The sequence below is a fragment of the Podarcis liolepis genome (assembly GCF_965112155.1).
Source record: "Podarcis liolepis genome assembly, chromosome: 12".
NCBI classification, from domain to species: Eukaryota; Metazoa; Chordata; class Lepidosauria; order Squamata; family Lacertidae; genus Podarcis; species Podarcis liolepis.
In genome coordinates this window covers 489,357-510,009 of record NC_139563.1, presented here as the reverse complement: position 1 = coordinate 510,009, position 20,653 = coordinate 489,357, and the positions used below count along the sequence as shown (strand labels likewise).

General features: G+C 54.9%; 1 protein-coding gene across 1 annotated transcript in view; it reads right to left on the bottom strand.

Moving 5' to 3' along the window:
- Positions 1-20,653, bottom strand: part of KCNH2 (potassium voltage-gated channel subfamily H member 2) — an 82,563-nt gene that overhangs the window by 24,864 nt on the left and 37,046 nt on the right. The gene's annotated exons all lie outside the window — the stretch shown is intronic.

Below are 20,653 nucleotides of genomic sequence, written 5' to 3'. Positions count from 1 at the left end.
CTCTAATCTGTCAGGGATGCTTTACGTGAGATTCCTGCCTTGCAGGGGGTGGACTAGAGGACCCTCAGGGGTCCCTTCCAACTCTATGGCTCCAAAGCCACCCACCCCTCTTGTGGGAGGGAGTTCCACTGTTTAACTGAAAAAGTCCTGCCCCATTCATCCCAGTTTAGTGATAACTCAGCCCCCCAGCACCTATTCCTTCCATAAATAAACCAGAGAGCGGACCCCACCCTCCTGCTTCTGCCCCACGGAGGACAAATGGAGACCCTCCCCTCCTCCCACCCCCTGGGAAACGCGCCTACCTTGTCTCCCGGCTCGCCATCCTGGGCCCTGGCCCTGGCATGAGCGCCGCTGCCGCTGTCGAGGCACAGGCAGGTGCCACACAGGGAAGCCCCAGGCATGGGGGGCGCTCCGGACTGGGGGGCAGCGGTGGCAGCGGCAGGGGGGCCCGAGAAATCCTGGAGCAGCTGCAGGAGGGAAGCCAGCATCCTCTCGTGAAGGCACTGCCGCCCGCATGGTGCTCAGCCCCAGCTGCGTGCCTGGTGGGGGGCACCCAGAGGGCAGGGGGCGGGCGAGCCTCTGGTGCCTGGGGCGCTGGGCATGCTGCCGGCCTGAGGAGGAGCCCCTTGCGGAGGGGGCGCAGGGAGCGGGCAAAGCAGCCACCCAGAGCGGCTGCCAGGCTCGGATGTTGGGGAGGCGGGCAAGGCGGCAGCGAGAGAGAGAGAGAGGCAGGCAGGCTGGAAAATTATTGGGGCGGAAATTTTACCCAGCCTGCCCTGCTCTCTGTCTCCCAGCGCCAGAAGGAGCCAGGCCGGTCAGCCTCCCCAGCCGTTAACCCTTCGCCGGGGCGGACGGGTTGGTAGATGCCCCCCTGGCACTGCCAAGGCACCAGAGAAGCCTGGCCCCCGGGGGAGAGGAGGAGGAGGGTGGCAGCCCTGGCAGCTGCATGGGCGTCCTCTCTCCCCTCCCCAAAACAGGCCCCCTTGGCGGGGCAGGAGAAAGCCCTCCCCGTCAGGCAAGACATGCCAAGCCTCGCTCCCCACCCACCTTGCGCGTGTTTGCGCACAGTTATTTTGGTACCAGACAGGCTGGCGTGTGTGTGAAAGAGTTCTAATGCTAAGGGGGGGGGGACACAAAAAAGATTTTTGAGCCGGGCTTTCAGGAGCTGAGCAGGCCACAAAGAGGCCCCCCCTCCCCTGCAGAAATGTGATGCTGTTTGATCGCTCAAGCAAGCGAGTCAAGGTATATCCTGCAGGGGAAGGAATTTGCCTCCCCACCTCCTGGGGGAAAGTCCCTCCTAACTATAGAATCATAAGAGTTGTGGGGAGGGGACCTGGGGGTCATCTAGCCCAACCCCCTGAAGGGCAGGAATCGCAGCGGAAGAGTCCCTACTGACCTAATGAAGGAGACTCCACCGCCTTCTGGAAAGAGAGACGGATCAAGTGATATAACCTTTGACTGGGAAGGTTCCCCCAGGGGCCATCTAGTCGTGTGTCGTCCCGTCCCCCCCAATGCAGGAAGTGCAGCTAAAGGATCAGACACACACACACACACACACACAATCTCCCCCTTCCCAAGGGAGTCAAACTGCTCTTCCCATCAGAAACAGGATCTGCAGCTGGCCTACCTGGCAGGCAGGATGTACAGAGAAACCTCTCCACCCCAAAGGCACTTTGCACATGCTTGTTGCTGCTGATTTAGCTTTCATGTATACTTTAATAACGTTGTTGTTGTTGGCATTCTGACTCAACCTCAGGAAGGACTTGCCGGGAGGAAGAGCTGCTCAACGGTGGGAATGAAGGTGGATGGCAGCCTGTCAGGGATGCTTTCAATGAGATTCCTGCACTGAGAGGGTTGGACTGGATGGCCACCAGGGGTCCCATCCAACTCTACCATTCTATGATCCATCTGCCTCCAGAGACAATGGAGTGCGCTTCCAGGGGGAAGCCAAACCGCTGTGTGAGCAGCCGAGAGTGACCTCCCTGGGCGCAAGGCTGGGCCGTGTGTGGGGGGGTCCTGGGCTGCCCAGACGACAAGACCCCCCCTTTCTCAGCCTCATTGATGTGGCCCAAAGGAATGCCGAGACGTGGGACTCTGGATTTCTGTGGGCTTTCTCGTGAGCCTTCTCTTCTCCCCCCAGGACAGTGGAGGTTCAGGGTCAGAGTTTTCCTTCTCTGAGATGGGCTCCCTTCCCATTTGCCCCTGATATTTTAACACTTGAGTTTATAAGTAGTTAACAGTTTAGTGTTGTTACTTTATTCTGCAAAACACTTTGGAATCCTTGGACAGAAAGTGACCCCTAAATGGTTTTAATAAGCAAATAATAAATAGAGGATAGCATCTTAAAAAGCAGAGACATCACCTTGCCAACAAAGGTCCGTATAGTTAAGCCATGCTTTTCCCAGTAGTGATGTATGGAAGTGAGAGCTGGACCATCAAGAAGGCTGATCGCCGAAGAATGGATGCTTTTGAATTCTGGTGCTGGAGGAGACTCTTGAGAGTCCCATGGACTGCAAGAAGATCAAACTGATCCATTCTGAAGGAAATCAGCCCTGAGTGCTCACTGGAAGGACAGATCCTGAAGCTGAGGCTCCAAGACTTGGGCCACCTCATGAGAAGAGAAGACTCCCTGGAGAAGACCCTGATGTTGGGGAAGATGGAGGGCACAAGGAGAAGGGGACGACAGAGGACGAGATGGTGGGACAGTGTTCTCGAAGCTACAAACATGAGTCTGACCAAACTGTGGGAGGCAGTGGAAGACAGGAGTGCCTGGCGTGGTCTGGTCCAGGGGGTCACGAAGAGTCAGACATGACTAAACAACAACAACAAATAGAGGAACGGATGGGTGGAACATCGTGGTTCCTGCTTCCGCATGCTCAGGTCCGCTTTCAGCAGCAGGGAAACTGAGGCAGGAGGGGCGGGCAGGTGCCAAGAAGGAGGATTGTTGTTGTTGTTATTTATCTTTATATACCACCTTTATCTTCAAAGGATCTCCGGGGGGGGGGGCACATGGCTCCCCTCCTCCCCATTCCACCCTCACAACAACCCTAAGAGATGGCGACTGACTCCAAGGTCACCCCGGGGGGAATCGAACCCTCCTCTCCCAAGTCCCAGCCCAGCACTCTAACCATTAGACCCCATTGCCAGTGCCTGGTTGGGGGTGTCTGGACTGTGGGCTCGGCTGAGGGGGTCTCAGCTGTGGGTCTCAGCTGCGGACCCCATGGGTTGCTTTCTAGACCTATCATTTTTATCAAATCTCCAAAAAGATTCCAAAACATTGTCCTGTACAATGTTCCTTCTTCCTGACTTCCCAGGCCTCCTTTCCTGATGTTTATTTTAAACTTCTTTTTATGAGCTGCCTTACGGCACATAGGCTTTTATTATCTGAACTTCGCTGTCATTAGTTCTTTCAAAAACCCACAGCTTATATTCCAAATCCAATGGGATGGCGTTCAAATCGGACGTGATGCGGACGTGATACTTTTCCAAGAGGGCACTTTCGAAAGCCTCCCATGAATAAATAAGTGTTCCTGAGCGTGCGAGGAACGGCTGGCGGAGAAATGGTGAAAATGGCCCATCTGGTCCTGCCTCCTCTTCTCATCTGGGCTGGCCCATTACGAAGAAACCCACAAGCAGGATCCGACCCCCAGAGCCACCCTCCCCTCAGCCCTGCCCTCCAAGCGGCTGGCTGAGAGCCACAGAGGGGGCAGGTAAGACTAAGGAGAGCCCGGCTGGCTCAGACTCACAGCTGGGCCCTTGGCTCAACGCAACAGACTCTTACAGAATAACAGAGTTGGAAGGGACCCCAGGGGTCATCCAGACCAACCCCCTGCAAGGCGACCAGGGCCAATGGCCATCCAGCCTCTGCTCAAAAACCGCAAGGAAGGAGCGTCCACCCCGTCCATCCTGCACTGGAACAGCTCTTGCGGCCTGAAGCTTCTTCCCGATGTTCTTAAGGGCTTGCCAGTGGTTCTTCCGAGGTTCTTAATGGCTCCCCAAGCCCATCATCAGAGGCCAACCAGAGGCCCCGTCTGGAAGCAGCCACAGGAACAGCTCTCCCCTCCTGCCGTTTCCATAAGAGCCTAAGTACAGTGGACGCTCGGGTTGCGATTCGGCGCTTCTGCCCATGCGCAAAGTGTGATCACTGAAACCCGGAAGTAACCTGTTCCAGTACTTCCGGGTTTCGGCAGTCCGCAACCCCAAAAAACACAACCTGAAGCGTCTGTAACCCGAGGTCTGACTGTACCCCCTGAAGAACCGGCTGGATGGGGTCAGCCGTGGGTCCTTTTAGTCCGGCATTCTGTTCTCACAGCAGCCAAGCGGATCCTTTTGAGAAATGTGGTCTGATGAGGGAGGGGGTGGGCTTGGCACATTCAGTGATATAGTGCCCCCCTCACCCCCTCCAGACAGTGTAAAACAGCCTTTCTCCACCTGTGGGTCCCCAGATGTTGTTGGACTACAACTCCCATCACCCCTAGCTAGCAAGGCCAGAGCTCAGGGATGATGGGAGTTGTAGTCCAACAACATCTGGGGACCCACAGGTGGAGAACCGCTGGTCTAAAAGGATGCAAGAACAAGGGGGGCAGGCATGGGGTGTGGAGCGAGGCCACCCCACCTTGGCTCTCTAGGGTTTCAGGCAGGGGGGTCATCAGAGGCCCCCTACACACCCAGATCTTTTCTCAGGGGTGTGGGGCCCACTTGTAGGATGAAGCTGGGGGCCCCTGTTGGGGGGGTGTCCTTTCTTGGGCTGAGCTGCCTCTTCAACGGCTGGCAAAATGTTCCCTGTCTGCTCCTGTTCCATTTTTAGCGAGGGAGGGGGGCAGAGGTCCAAGGCTGAGGAGAGATGTGCTAAAATTAACTGGCCTCCTTTGGGCACCAAATTGGGACAAAATATTGGCCTTTGCTGGGAAAGCAAGGCAAAGCTGGACAGGGGGAATGTGGGGGGTGGGGGGAGGGGGGAGGAAGGAGCAATCTCTCCTCCCCACAAGGGAGACAAAGGGAGAGGGGGGGAGCCATGACTCTGTGTGTGTGTGTGTGTGTTGCATCTCTTTTCCCAGGTCTTCCACATAACTCATTTTTGGAAATGGCCTTTTTGGGGGGGGGGGTTCCCTCCAGAGCCCCCTCCAGACTGGAAGGCAGCTCAAAGAGGGGTCAGCACCTCCAGGCGTCTTAGCAGGGGGCTTGGCTATGGCTGGATGTATGGGGGGGGGCATGTTCCTTGAAAGCAAGTTCTCTGGGACTTCCGGGTTAGTGCCTCCGGCAATGGCGGATTCCCTCTGACCAGGAGGAATCCGCTTTGTGGAAATCAGGGTCTGGACCGCCATGGTGAGGCGGAGACCCATTAAAAACCACAGGTGGGAGAAGCCTGTGGACGTGGGATTCGGCTGGCACCTTTTGCACCTCCCCTACTCGCGGGGAAACCCGGTTTCGGGGATCTGGAGCGATGTGGGTGAGCGGCGCGGTGCTTCGAATCGACTGCTCTTTTCACAGAGTGAAGCCGCATTGCTGTTGCCGGAGAGCGCTGACTTTTTCCTGTAGACAATTGGACTTTAAACAACTACCTGTGAGTAGAACGGAAAATTGGATTACTAAACATCTTTAATTTGGCACCGAAGTCGGAAGGTTCCAAACAGGAAGTCCGCCTTCCGCTTTTGTAAATAGATTGAAGCAAAGACATTGCAAGCTAAAGTCTGGAAAGTCGTTTGTAAAGGATTAAATCTCCATCGGCTAAAATTACTAAACCCCCCTTGGAAGCAGGAGAAGAGGGGGAAAGTTTAGATTGTTTAAGCCTGCAGGAGAGAGAGTGAAGAAAGATAAATTACCACCATTTTGAACCTGGGAATGGGCTGCCAGGGAAAGTTCATTGACTGTGAATAAAACGTATGTTGACAGATAGTTAAACAAGAGAAACATATTGATTCCAATGTTTCCTTTTGCACTTGAAAGGAGCAAAATATCTGAAAATCAAAATTAACTTTGTTAACTTTGTTGCTGGACCTGCTTTTAAAAAGACGGATACAAATAGAAACTGTCTCCCCTAGAGGGAGCTCTTGAAACTGATGCAGGAGTGGAGCTGGGGAATTCTCCAGCTGTAGAGATTAAAGACCGTGAGAATTAGACACTGACCTTGGACAAGAATGTGGACAGAAGAAGCCTTAGTGATTGCTTTTTGCAAAACAAGTGCCTTATTGGAACAGCTTCATGAGAAGATGGATGCGATGACTACTAGCATTGACAATTTTGGACAAAAAAGGATTGATTTGGGACAAAAAGTGAATACTTATAAAGAAACTACTCAGGAACCGACCCAGGAATCTGCTTTGACATGGCAAGCTGTGGAGAAGACAAAGGAGGAGGTTGTTGTTGAACCTCAAGCAATACAAGCGGAGAGCAACTCGGCCTTGTATGAGCATAAGCTGTTGCATTTGAAGACCAAATCTGGAGAAAGTCAGATTTGGAGAGATGGAGTCCCGCTTGGATTGGAGAAGGAAAGTTGGAAAGATCCCCTTATGCAGGGATGTTCTGGCCTTTGGGATCTGGTTTTGGGCCAGGGGGAGATTGGAGTGGCGAGGGCCTTTAACTTTGGAGGGACTTTGAAACATGCTTTGAATTATTTTTTGGATTTTGGCCCTGTCTATGGAGAATGGGCTGACCTGTCAAGAAGGGATAAAGACATTGTTAGGTTGGAGTCTCCGCGAGATCTACTCCTCAGCGACAAAGGAAGGAAATTAAGAACAAGATCAGCAGAAGACAAAGTAAAGTGTTGGTATAAAAATGAAGAAGATTTGCAGAAGGGACATGGAAAAGAGTTAAGAGCCTCGGACAGGAGATCACCAGGTTGATGGACTAGATGGAATGGATAGAAAAGACTGACAGAACCCAAGACCAGGAAGAAGAGACGGTGGATGAAGATTGGAAGAAAGTTTAAAAATTTATTTAGAGAAGTATTGTAAAATTTATGAGTGTTAGAAAAATGTTGGAATTAAACTATATGGCTTTAGTAGAAATGTTATAAGGAGTTATGTACAAATAAGTTTTAGGGTTTTTTATGGTAAGATAAGGTTAAAATAAATTAAGACAATTAAATGACAGAAAATAGTGAAAGATGGAAAGGATTTGCTGAAATAATTAATAACTAGAATACAAAAAGGGAGGTGTGAGGAGGTCGATGAAACAAGTTAATGAAAGACAAAGATATGGAAATATTGGATCTATTTTTAATTTTTTTTGCTTTTGTTTTTGGTCTTGATGTATTGTGTGTTTTGTTCTTTTTCCTTTCCTTTCCTTTCCTTTCCTTTCCTTTCCTTTCCTTTCCTTTCCTTTCCTTTCCTTTAATGTATTGTTTAATCTCTCTTTTCTCTTTTTTTCCACTTTTTTCTGTAATTTTAAACTTTCAATAAATATCATTTTTTTAAAAAAGAAAGAAAGCAAGTTCTCTGAATCAAACTCACTCACGGAAGGCTTGCAGGACACCCCCTTACCCCCCCCCAACAACCTGGCAGAGTCCAGTTCACCAGGTCTCTTTCTCCATGGCGTGGAGACCCCCCCCCCCGCAGACTCAGGTTGCCCACTTCAGAGTCTCCCCCCCCCAATACAATCAAAGAAGCACAGGTTTGTCGAGTTGGAAGGACCCCCCAGGGCTCATCCATCCCAACCCCTGCAGCGCAGGAATTTCAGCTGAAGAATCCCTGACAGGGGGACCTGCCATTCAACAGGATTCAGCAGCCTGGGGAAAAGCGCCAGCTGTATTTGGTTAAAAATGCACATTTCCAGACCCCAAGGCACCGTTGGGCATTCTTGCTGCAGAATTCCTGATCAATTAATTAGGAATATCTTGATGGGGGGGCCGGGGGGCCTTTGGACAGTCGAAGGGGCGCCCTGGGAAGGCCGTCTCTCTGTCCGGGGGGCTGGGCTAGATGACCCTTGCCAGCCCCTCTATGGCTGATTTCCTGAGTGCCTGAGCCAGGGAGATGGCAGGAAGATGGAGGAGTGCAGGAGTTGCAAAACGCACTCGTGGGTGGCGCAAAATTGGCACTAAGCCGGCCTAGCCCTCCCTGAGAATATGAGGATTGGAATGGCATCCATCCTCTTGTACCCCTTGAACCTGCAGCCTTGGTCAGGCTCCCCCTGGCGACACGGGGCTCCTCTTCCCATTTTACAGAAGTGGAGACTGAGGGCGGCTGCCTTGCCCAGGGGGGTTCAGGGGGGTCCTTGGCACGGCTTGCGCCGGGGGAACGGACTTCCATGGCGGGATCTCCAGGGCGCTCACTCTCCTCCTTCCTGAACATGCAGGCCTTTCGCCAGCTCACCAGACCAGTTGGCTGTGCTCAAGCCTTCCTGACAGACCCTCTTGATCAGTGGGGCTGGGTCCTTCTTGGAGGTTCCACTGACCCCTGGGTAGTGGCCTGGGAGGGGCCATTCTCTGCGGGATCCCCCCCCCACTGCATTGCTTCCTCTGTGCTGAAGAGGCGCCTCTGAACCCAGTGCTTTCCCCCCCTAAAAAAACGTTGAGGTGCTCTAATTTTCCTACTCATATTGAAATGTTGCCCCTCAGTGAGGCCAAACTTAGGTTCATAAAATGTTTAGGGGTATGAGTACCCCAGCGTCCCCCCAGGAAAAACCCCCAGTCTGTACCTGACATTTAGCACCAGATAGACAGATAGATATAGGGACCCACCCAATTTACTTGGCCTGGTTTAGAAACTGAAGGCAGTCAAAATGACCCACACTTGGGGGGGGGGGCTCCTCTGAACGAGCCCCCTGGCGTCCTCTGCCCCCTTTCTGCCTGCTTCTGTTGCTCCTTGTCTGCTGTGGGCACAGCAAAACTTTATTTCTTTCTTGCATTTCACACTGGGTTGGACTAGATGGCCCCTGAGGGTCCCTTCCAGCTCTACAACTCCCGCCTTTCCTGCAGGGAGCTCAAGGTGGCCAGTGTCTTCCTGCTTCCTCCCTTATCCTTACAACAGCCCTGTGGGGTAGACTAGGCCGAGAGGCAGCGACTGCCCCCGCCAAGGTCACCCATGGCTGAGTGGGGACTTGAGCCTAGTGCTCTAACCACTAGGCAACACTGCCTCTCTCTTGAATTGCCCCACAGCTGAACATAGGAAGGAAGGGAAGATGGGGGGGCAGGGCAAGTGCAGGGGCACAGCGTGGTCTTTCCCAGAGTCCCCTCCTACCCACAAGCAATCTGCCCCCCATCCTGCGCCCCTGGCCTCATAGGGCTGGTCAAGTGGGGCCTTTGCCCTCTTCCTAACGTTGGGGGTGGCGCAGGGCTCAGCTCCAGAACCCGCTTTCCATGCAAGGGCTTGACTCGGGAAGAAAAGAGTGCCTCTGAGTGCGAGCAGAGTGGATTTAAGGCAACGCTGAGAAAGCCTAGACCTGCAGCCCAGTGAGGCCTCTTGAATTCAGCTGCAATGGTTGGTGGAGCAGCAGGGAGAAAGGGAGCAGAGGACCGTCTCTGCCTTCCCATCCCAGGGCACAGAGTTCAACTACGGAACTCCCTGCCACAGGAGGCAGTGATGGCGACCAAGCTGGCTGGCTTTCAAAGAGGATTGGGCAAAATCCTGGAAGACGGGCCGGCCGTGCAAAGTGCTTCCTTCTGCTTGCGCCTTTCCTTCCAGGATTGACAGTTCAGGCAAAGCAGCAGCAGGGGGCGTGCTGGAGCCTTTCTCGAACCCAGAGCCTGCGGGTGACAGAAGGGGGGCTTCCTAAGGGGCTGGAGGGCTACCTGGCTAGGCTGGGGGGCCAGCACTCCACACCCCCCAAGGAGGGCTTTGGCTGCAGAGCTCCCCAGGGGAGAAGAAGCACCTTGACTGGAGCGAGAGAACAGAGGGGAGGCCGGGGGCAGTGAGAGAGACAGTGTGGTGTAGGGGTTAGAGTCATGGACTAGGTCCTGGGATACCAGGGTTCGAATTCCGCCTCTCAGCCATGAAGATCCCTGGGTGTGACCTCTCAGACCATTATTATTATTATTATTATTATTATTATTATTATTATTATTGCCTACCCCACAGGGTTTCTGTGCGAAAACGTTCCTCTTCAGCCAGACCTTTGGCTGATCAACAGTCTATGTCCTTTTCAATGTCTTTGTGGGAGGGGGGAAATTATGGGTTTGTTTTGTTCTTGTTTTTATCATGTCCTTTGTGGTTTCATTCTGTGTTTTTGTGCTGTGGAGCACCCCGAAAACTCCGGATGAAAATTTAATAAATAACACCCATAATAAATTGTGGGGATTTAAATCGGGGGGAGGGGGAGACCTCCTTGAACTCTTTGCAGAACAAAGCGGGAGACACAGGAACTGGCCCTTTATTTTATTTTTTTTAAGGAAATGAAATTCTTTTTTCCGGGAGCCCTTTTCGGACCGGGGGGGGGGTGTCTTTGCCTTGTGCAATGTGCCAAATCCCGAGTGGGGGGCATCTTGAAGAGCTTTGCCTGGACACATGCAAACCTCACAGAGCTTGAACTGCTTCCAACTTCAAGGTGGGAGGTGGAGGGCTGGGGGCAACACCATCCCTTCTCACCAGCCCCTCTGCCCTGCTCCTGGCCTAGGGGGCAGAGTCCACATGGGAGCAGACCAGACCCAGACCCTCCCCACACCTTGCAGAAAGACAGAGCCACAGACTTGGGAGGGACCCCAAGCGGCCATCCGGCCCCAGCAGGGCAGTAATGGCAGTTGGCAAATCCCTGACCGGTGGCCAAAGGACCTCTGTTTAAAGCCCTCCCACGAAGGAGACTCCACTGAGAGACCCCTGGAACTCGAGGGGATGCCAAGGGCCACCGAGTCCGAGCCCCGACAAGGCAGGAATTGCAACGAAAGCATCCCAGGCTCCGCTTGGAAAAATCCAAGGGAGGAGAGCTGATCGTAAGAGCAGCGGGTCCAGCTGGGACCCCAACAAATAACAACAACAACAACAACAATAATTTATTATTTATACCCCACCCATCTGGCTGGGCTTCCCCAGCCACTCTGGGCGGCTTCCAACAAAATATTAAAATACAGTGATAGCTCGGGTTAAATACTTAATTCGTTCCGGAGGTCCATTCTTAACCTGAAACTGTTCTTGACCTGAAGCACCACTTTAGCTAATGGGGCCTCCTGCTGCTGCCATGCTACCGGAGCACGATTTCTGTTCTCATCCTGAAGCAAAGTTCTTAACCTGAGGTACTATTTCTGGGTTAGCGGAGTCTGTAACCTGAAGCGTATGTAACCTGAAGGGTATGTAACTTGAGGTACCACTGTACGGTAATACATCAAACATTGAAAGCTTCCCTAAACAGGGCTGCCTTCAGGTGCCTTCTAAAAGTCAGATGGTTGTTTATTTCCTTGACATCTGATGGGAGGGCGTTCCACAGGGCGGGCGCCACCACCAAGAAGGCCCTTTGCCTGGTTCCCTGTAACTTGGCTTCTCGCAGGGAGGGAACCGCCAGAAGGCCCTCAGAGCTGGACCTCAGTGTCCGGGCAGAACGATGGGGGTGGAGACGCTCCTTCAGGTATCCTGGGCCGAGACCGTTTAGGGCTTTAAAGGTCAGCACCAACACTTTGAATTGTGCTCGGAAACGTACTGGGAGCCAATGTAGGTCTTTCAAGACCGGTGTTATGTGGTCTCGGCGGCTGCTCCCAGTCACTGCCTCATTCTGGATTAGTTGTAGTTTCCGGGTCACAAGCAAGCAAGCAAAGAAATCTCTGGAAAGAGCTGAAGGGCCAGAGCTCCGTGGCAGAACAAGGGCCCTGGTTCAACCCAGGTAGGGCTGGGAGACAGACCCCTGTCCAAAACCCAGGAGAGCCATTGCTGCCGGTCAGCGTAGGCGATGCTGAAGTGGACTGGCCCCAGAGCCGGACTCGGGAGAAGGCAGCTTCCTGCGCCCCTAGTTCTGAGCAGACATTTTTACGGCTATTTTTTGCTTTTACGATGTTCCCAAACCAAAGTTAGTTCCGAAGTGGCTCCCAATCAAAGGGTCCCCAAACCGCAAGGACAAGTTCCTCTCCAGACATCTGGGGCTGCCGCTCGCAACAGCTGTGCTCCAGATGTGTACCTGGCCGGGACGGGCGGAAACTGTTTCTCAAAACATCTGGAAGCCACCAGGTGGGGGGCGGCTACCATCAAACCCCCACAGCAAAATGCCTAGACTACTAGCAGCACACAAATTAAATACATATTTTTTATTTTAAAAAAATCTTAGAATTGTAGGTTTGCAAAGGACCCCCAAGGGCCATCTAGTCCAACCCCCTGTGATGCTTAACAGAGCTGTATTAGGAGCAGCAGAAGCATCAAGTAGTCCTAACACCATCAGTCTCCCTCCCTCTACAAATTGTATCACAATACAGCAATGTAGATAGAGCGATGGTGGGAGGGGGCACTTTTTCCAGCCCCCTCCCCAGTAACTGCTCCTGCCGTTCCTCACTAAACCAGCTGCTTGGTCATGTCCAAAAGATGAATGTTGGCCTCCCTGCAAGATCGTAGCCCCGGCACAAGGCACAGTCTGCTGGAGTTGCCCATTAATCGAGGGGGGGGGGCATGACTCTGGAGTCAGCAGAACCAGGGGGCCAGGATCTGATCGCAAGTGGAGATCCAGAGAGCCGGGGGGGCTGGAAGGGCTATATCAGGGAAAGGAAGAGAGACACTAAGGAGGAGGGGAACCAAGACTCCCCCCCCAAAAAAATATTGGTTTAGCAAGACATTTGGACTGCGTGGTGATGTGCGAGTGGGATCCATCGCCAGCCACGGGGGGCTAAAAGGAACTTTAATGCACAGTATCTCTGCTTCCCCTTCCAGTTTGCATGCACTGACACTAAAAGCGACATTCAGCAAATCTCTGCTCAGAGTAGACCCATTTGAATTAATGACCATGATGAAGAGAGGTCCATTGGTTTCAATGCACCTACACTGAGTAGGATGTAGCTGAGCAGCACCCAAAGAGTCAGGAATGATCTTGGGACACATGCCTCACCTCTGCAACAAAACAGCGCCAACGTCCCTTCTCTGTTTTTCATGGGGGGGGAGCGGTATTCGAAGCCCCCTCCCCACCCTCATGGCATGTCCACTAATAAGACACGAATAATAACAAGGCAATAATAAATAATACCAATCAGTAATGAGGTAGTAATAAGACTTTCTGCTCCAGAGAATGACCTGCCCAGCTGCCCCCCCCAGAAAGCCTTCATCCTGAACCCCATAACTCTTCACTCCCCCTTTCCTCTGCAACCCCCAAAGCACTTCTTCTGCCTGGGGGGCAGCAGGGGTCCCCTCACCCAGACCCCCCCCACGTGCATAGGGATCTATGGCTCCCTGAGGCATGGGCCGGCTGGGTCAGGCTGGGTCAGGCATCACTGAGTGTCCAGCTGGAGTCACATAAATATTTGGGAGCAACAGTTGGGTGCAGATCAGGAAACAAGGGCAGGAAAGGGCAAGGCAGGGTGTCTGCAGAAGACCCGGCAGAATTCGCTCCTGGTGCCCTGAAGAGCCTAGTTCTGGGTGCCCCCCCCAAGTGCAGGGGTTGGGGCAACGTACGGCACAGGGGGCTCCCCTCCCTCCCAACCCAGAACTCGCCAAAACTTCATGAGCCCCATACCTCCCCCCCCAGCCTCTGAGCGCGTGCAGAGTGCTCTCCCCGCCCTACCCCATCCTCGGGAGAACCAGAGCCCCTCCCCTCCGGAAAGCCCCCTGGCGGGCTGCCCGCCCCGCCCCCCACAGCCCCCTACCTCCTGCGCCACCAGGCTGGAGATGCGCACCGCCCGGCGCACTCGGGCATTCTTGCCCTCCGGCTGCCCGACGCCGCTGTCCTTCCTGCCCTGAGACATGCCCGCTGCAGCGACGATCCTGGCTCAGGGCATGGGGCTCAGGGGGAGGGGGCTCTGGGGGGGCCCTGGCCGTGGGGGGTGGCGAGGAGGGCGAGGAGGGCGAGAGGGAGGCAGCCAGGCACCTCACCAGCGGAGGCTGGGCAGATGGGAACAGATGCCAGGGTCTTTCTCTCTCCCTCCCTCCCTCCTTGGCCCACCCACGGGGAGGCCCCGGCTGGCCTCCGCCCACTCGCTGCCAGCCTCCCCCCCCCGTCCCCCCCCCGCTCCTCCTTGCTCCTCTCAGAGCATCCTCACCCCCAGCTCTGCTCCAAGGAGGGGAGAGTCCATCTGCTCCGGCGGCTAGGAGCATTTGGAGAGGGAGACGGAGCGAGAGGGAGCGCGCACCCAGCCCCACACGGGGGAGATCTGTGCTGGGGAGGGGGCTCCTGAATGTATACCCTCCCCATCCCTCCTCTTTACCCCCCGGCTCCTGAATCAGTCCGCTCCGCAGCCCCGACTGGCTCCCGGGGTTCTCCTCCTCCCCCGAGTGCGGCCGGGGAAACTGAGGCACAAGGCAGGAGCACCCCGCCCTCCCCTATTCTCCAGAGGCACCTCCGGCCCCCGAGATCCTTCCCCGCTGCCCGGGGGGGGGCGCACCTCGGCCGGGCCCCCCTCTGCGGCACGGGGGTCACCTTGGAGCGCGCCGGGAGACAGAGGCGCTGCGGGCTTCCGATGCGGCTGCTTGGCGGAGACACCCCCAGCCCCCAAGCCTCCCTCCCTCGCTCGCTCTCCGCCCGCCCTCCAGCCAGCCGGGACTTATGGGGCCGTAAAGTCGGAGAGGGCGCGTGCGCAAGCAGCCCCCGCCCCACGGAAGAGGGGCTTCGCTCCAGCCCTCCGGGGTCTTCGCCCGACAAAGGGAGGCAGGAAGAAGACCCTCCATCACCCGCGCGGCCTCGCCCCATCCCCAGGGGGCGCGCACCAGCAGCCCCACATCTGGGGCCAGGCTCGCCTCAGCCCCAGCTGGACCATAGCGAGCCCCGTCGGAGGAAGCAGCCTCAGAGCACCAAGTTGCTCTGCATTGTCCGCACACGGGCCGGCAGCAGCCCGCCGTTCTCCCCGGGGCGGGCGCCGCTCTGCCTCCACCCTCTCCGGAGACGCGGGGGGGGGGAGAGGCTGAAGCTGCCCCCTTCGTCCCGCGGAGAGGGGCTCTGCAGCCGCCAAAGAAATAAAGGAAGGTTCCAGCCCTCCTTGTTCCTGTTTCAAACAACTCAGCCGGTGCTCAGGGGCTCTTAGGGGGAGTCAGAAACTGGACTTTCCCAGCCTTCCGTGGAGTCTGGAGATGCCAGTGGATGCTGGGGGGGGGGACCTTCATGTCAAGCTCGACCGCTGAGCTACGGCCTTGCCAGTCCCCGGGATGCCCTCCCTCCCACCCACCCACCATATGCACTTTGATTAAGCAAGGACAGAGGGAGGCAAATCCTGTCTGGAGGGGATTAGGAGCCTGGAGAGACGCCCTGGAGCTGGGGGGGGGTGAGGAGGGGGCTTGTTAAGCCCCTCTCCCCTTCCCTCTCCCCTCCAACTGGCTGTCCTAATTGCCACTGCTCCACCCTGAAGTGGCACAAAATCATAGGGCACCCCAAAGGCCATCTAGACCAGCCCCCTGCAATGCAGGAGTCATGGGCCACGGCTGAATAATTCCTGACAAAGCTCTGGCCACCCAACCTCCGCTTAAAAACCTCCCGTGAACCTTCTCGTCGTAGAACCGTAGAATCAGAAGGGACACCCCAAAGGCCATCTAGTCCAACCCCCTGCAGCGCAGGCATTGCAGCCACAAGGAATGGCATGGTGCCTTTCCCATCTCAGCCGCCCCCCACCTGGAACCAGGCCGGAGACCCTTCAGAATCAGGGAAGAGCCTCGAGGCCCAGGCGTGGGGCAGGGGGCACCTGGAGCGGAAACTCGGCTCTGCCCCGCATCCTCTTCTCACAGGGGCTGAATGCCTCCAAGAACCTAGAAGTCCAGGTAGACTGCCTCTGAGCCCGGAGGCTCCATCAGAGCCTAAGGAGAGCCAATGGCCTGCCCAGTCCAGCCTTCTCTTGTCCCCGGCGCCAAGCAGGTGCCCATTGTGGGCAACCCTCAAGCAGGATTTGAACACAGGACCATCATCTCCCTTCCTGTGGCTGCCAGCAACTGTGGGAGGGAGTTCCACGGTTTAACTCCGCGTTGCATGAAGTACCGTATTTTTTGCTCTATAAGACTCACCTTTTCCCTCCTAAAAAGTAAGGGGAAATGTGTGTGCGTCTTATGGAGCGAATGCAGGCTGTGCAGCTATCCCAGAAGCCAGAACAGCAAGAGGGATTGCTGCTTTCACTGCGCAGCGATCCCTCTTGCTGTTCTGGCTTCTGAGATTCAGAATATTTTTTTTTCTTGTTTTCCTCCTCCAAAAACTAGGTGGTCTGGTGTGTCTTATAGAGCGAAAAATACAGTACGTCTTCCTTTCCTCTGTCCTGGATCTCCTGGCATTCAGCTTCACAGGATGTTCAGGACTTTGGAGAGAGGGAGGGAAAGGCTTCTCTCTCTGCTTCCTCCACGCCAGGCCTAATCTGAAAAGCCCTCCATCAAACCCCCCTTAATCACCTTTCCCCAAATGTGCCAACCTTTCTTCGGAGGGGAGATGCTTTAATTACCAGCCTGTTCCTCTCTCTCTGCCCATCCTGAGTGCAGGTACTCAGGGGAGCTGAGCCCGCCAGGCGCTGGCATGATGCCAGCCTCATCAGGCCAATGTGCACACCGCTCTTGATGGACCCATCGCTGGCTGCCGCGAGGGGGGGCGGCGGACGCACACTTTGGCAAGCGCAGCACAGCCCCTCCCCACCACAGGGCGCAAGGAAGTGGCCTCATTCTGTCTGGACAAGTTCTGCGGGGGGGGGGAGCCAGGACCCTGGGAGGGGCCAGAGGAAGGGTGCTGGGGGGCAGCTGGGGGGGCGAGGAAGAGAGATGGCCATGGAGCTTCTGATGGGATTTTGCATCCTCTCACTCACAGCCATATTTTTTTTGGGGGGGCAGCTTCCTCCTCCTCTTTGCCCTTATCAGTGTGGAAGTGGTTGGGGCAATCCAGCCAGATGGGTGGGGTGAAGGTGAAGAAGAAGAAGAAGAAGAAGAGGAGGAGGAGGAGGAGGAGCGTGAGGTGGGCAACGTCCCCCTAAGTGTTTTCCTTGTTGATTAATTACAACTATTATGGTATTTATTCATTAACTGCCCTAGGTCCCAGGCCAGGTTCCAGCATTAAAAAGGGTTTCAAATGGCAGGCAGAATTAGGGCAAGACAAGCTCTAGGGGCCCGTAGATCAGTGGTGAGAGCGTCTCCTTTGCATGCAAGGTCTTGGGTTTGACTCCTTATGTCTTAGGGCAGGGGTCAGCAAGGCTTACCGGCCATGGGCTGGATCACTCCCACGGAGATCGTCCGTGGGCCGGACCAGCACGGCCTGACACTGGAAATTGTGTCTGCGTATGTCCACGGCACCAGAAATCACTTCTGCGCATGCCCAGATGCCAAAAGTCGCACCTGTGCAGAAACGATTTTCGGCGTCTGAGCATGCACAGAAGCGATTTCTGGTATCTGTGTGTGTGCAGACGCGATTTTTGGCGCTGCTCGGTGAGTCCCTGTGCCGCGATGTGCCAGTTTAGCGCAGTGCACAGGGGACTCACCAAGTGGGCTCGGGGGCAGCTCAGGAGCCAGTAAAACGGCCTTTGTGGGCCGCATCTGCTCCATGGGCTGCACGTTGCTGACCCCTGTGTTAGGGAATCATTCTGCAAAGAAACAAGGTGAAGTTTCTGACAGGTTCCAGAGTTTTTTCCTTTACATTTGGGAGTGGCACTGTGACCATAATTGGTGTCAGCTGGAAGTGCTAATAAAAAGGAGACCACTCTGTTTGCAGGTGCCCCATAGCAAAATGTCTTTCTGAAGAGTCTTGCCTGTGAGGCCTGTTGCTGTGATTCACAACACGCTGGAGGAGATAAGGCTTTTGTTTGATAGTGCAATGCTCATGTTAACAGTCAACCCATTTCTTTTGCAACCTTCATGCTGGTCTGGGAATAAAACCTTTTGACTGAGACTTTACAGTTTGGTGAGTCATCTTTAAAACACCTTTTGAATTCTGGTGCTGGAGGAGACTCTTGAGAGTCCCATGGACTGCAAGAAGATCCAACCTCTCCATTCTGAAGGAAATCAGCCCTGAGTGCTCACTGGAAGGATAGATCCTGAAGCTGAGGCTCCAAGACTTTGGCCACCTCATGAGAAGAGAAGACTCCCTGGAAAAGACCCTGATGTTGGGAAAGATGGAGGGCGCAAGGAGAAGGGGATGACAGAGGACGAGATGGTGGGACAGTTTTCTCGAAGCTCCCAGCATGAGGGAGGCAGTGGAAGACAGGAGTGCCTGGCGTGCTCTGGTCCAGGGGGTCACAAAGAGGCGGACACGACTCAACAACAACAAAACTTTGAGTCTGAATGAGACTAAATTCCCCAGCCCACCCCCCAGCGCAGAAACTGCCCCCACCTGCTTCCTAGCACCTCCGATCCAGCCATGATCCATGCGCTGGTTCACAGCCCAGAGGAGGAGGAGCCCCTTCTGCAGAGAAGCTTGAGCAAAGCTCCGTCCGCCTCTCTGGGTGACTTGCTGGGTGACTTCCTTTTATTTCAGATTGAGCTCCCCGTCTCTCCACTAAGATGGCAGAAGAGCAGCAAGACCTGCTCTCCCTCCTTCCGCTCTCCTCGCGGCCTGGAGATTCTCACGAGGAGCCTGGCAGCCGCGCGAAGGACGTGCGAGGAGAGGGAGGGTCATATTTTATGGGGAAGAGTCTTGCAAGCGAGACGGAGGGAGAAAACATCTATAAATCCCGCCAAGCATTTTAATATGGTTCCCCCTCTCTGGCCGCAGATCTTCCCTCCATCAATTTCCTGGAAGGAGAGATGTGCACTTTCTCTGAAGGACACTCCAATTTCCCTCATCCCATGCAAAAGCAGCAGCAAAAGAGGCACTCTGCACGTGGCCCAGAGACACCCCTGCGTTCTCGGCCCGGGAAGCAGACACCCAGGCTGAGCCTGGCTTTGAATCTGGGACAGGAGACATCTCACCCCTGGGCGAAAGGAGCATGCGGTGAGCTCACCCCTGGCAGAAGGTCTGCAAAAACTCATGCCGGAGGGTGGGGTGGAAGGCAGTGGTGCGAGGAAGAGGCAGGCGTTGGGGCTCCACCGGGCTCTCCCCAATTCCGCCACACCCAGCTCCCTGCAACCAGAGAGAGGCAGGAAGGAAATCACAGAACTGTAGAGTTGGAAGGGAACCCCAGGGTCATCTAGTCCAACCCTCTGCAAGGCAGGAATCCCAAATGCAGCATCCGTGAGAGATTGGCCCGGTGGACCTGAAGGAGCGTCTCCACCCCCATCTTTCAGCCCAGACACTGAGGTCCAGCTCCGAGGGCCTTCTGGCGGTTCCCTCCCTGCGAGAAGTGAAGCTACAGGGAACCAGGCAGAGGGCCTTCTCGGTGGTGGCACCCGCCCTGTGGAACACCCTCCCATCGGATGTCAAGGAAATAAACAACTACCTGACTTTTAGAAGACATCTGAAGGCAGCCCTGTTTAGGGAAGTTTTAAATGTTTGATGTTTTATTCTGTTTTCAATCTGTTGGGAGCTGTCCACAGTGTGTGGGGGGGGGAATAAATAAATTATTATTATTATTATTATTATTATTATTATTATTATTATTATTATTATTTCTAGCCACCGGGCCTTTGCCTGGCCCTCTCAAATGGAGGAGAGTCCGCCCCCTTGTGAGGGAGTCGAATGGCTCTTGCTGTCAGAAAGTCCTTCCTGATGTTTGTCGGAATCTCTTTTCTTGCACCTTGGAGCCATGGGTTCAGATCCTGCCCTCTGGAAAGGGCAGCAGAAAAGAAGCGAGCTCCGCCCTTCAGATATTTGAAGGTGGCTCTCATGTCTCCTCTTCTCCAGACTAAACATCGCCAAATCCTCTGGTGGCCAGACTTTGTCTCCCAGCCGCTCCCCACATCCTCCCTGATCCAGACTGCCAGAGCATGAGCTGCAAGGGCAGCGGAGGCACCCAGAGATTTTTTTTGGGGGGGAGCAGAGACCTCCACTGCAGGAAGGGGGGAGGACCCCCTCATCACACTCACACACAACACCCCCGCCTGTAGCCAAGCCAACTCTGACACCCCCAAGACGGCAGCAGAAGAGAAGGAGGCAGAGGGAGGCGCAGGTGGGGAGGGGGGGGGGAGAAGCAGAGGGGCATTTTGTCCCCCCTTCCTATTTCCCAGCCTGCCGGATCAGGCCAGTGGCCCACCCAGTCCAGGGTCCTGTTCTCATTGTGGTCAAATAGACTAAGAACCTCAGTCTAGATCAGGGGCCAGCAAACTTTTTCAGCCGGGGGCCGGTCCACTGTCCCTCAGACCATGTGGGGGGCCGGACTATATTTGGGGGGGGGGGATGAATGAATTCCTCTGCCCCACAAATAACCCAGAGATGCATTTTAAATATAAGCACACATTCTACTCATGTAAAAACACGCTGATTCCCGGACCGTCCGTGGGCCAGATTGAGAAGGGGATTGGGCCGGATCCGGCCCCTGGGCCTTAGTTTGCCTACCCCTGGTCTAGAGATAGACTGCCTCTGGGTCTGGAGGTTCCACAAGAACATCAAAGGAGCCTGGCTGAAGGCAAAGGGGGTCCATCCAGTCCCGTTCTCACAGTGGCCAACCAGATGTTCCCGCTGGGAATCTGGCCGCAGGATTCAAGCACAAGAGCAACTTTTCTCTCCTGGGTAGGAACCCCCCATAGCCCCCCCCCCATGGATTTAGCGAATGCTCTTT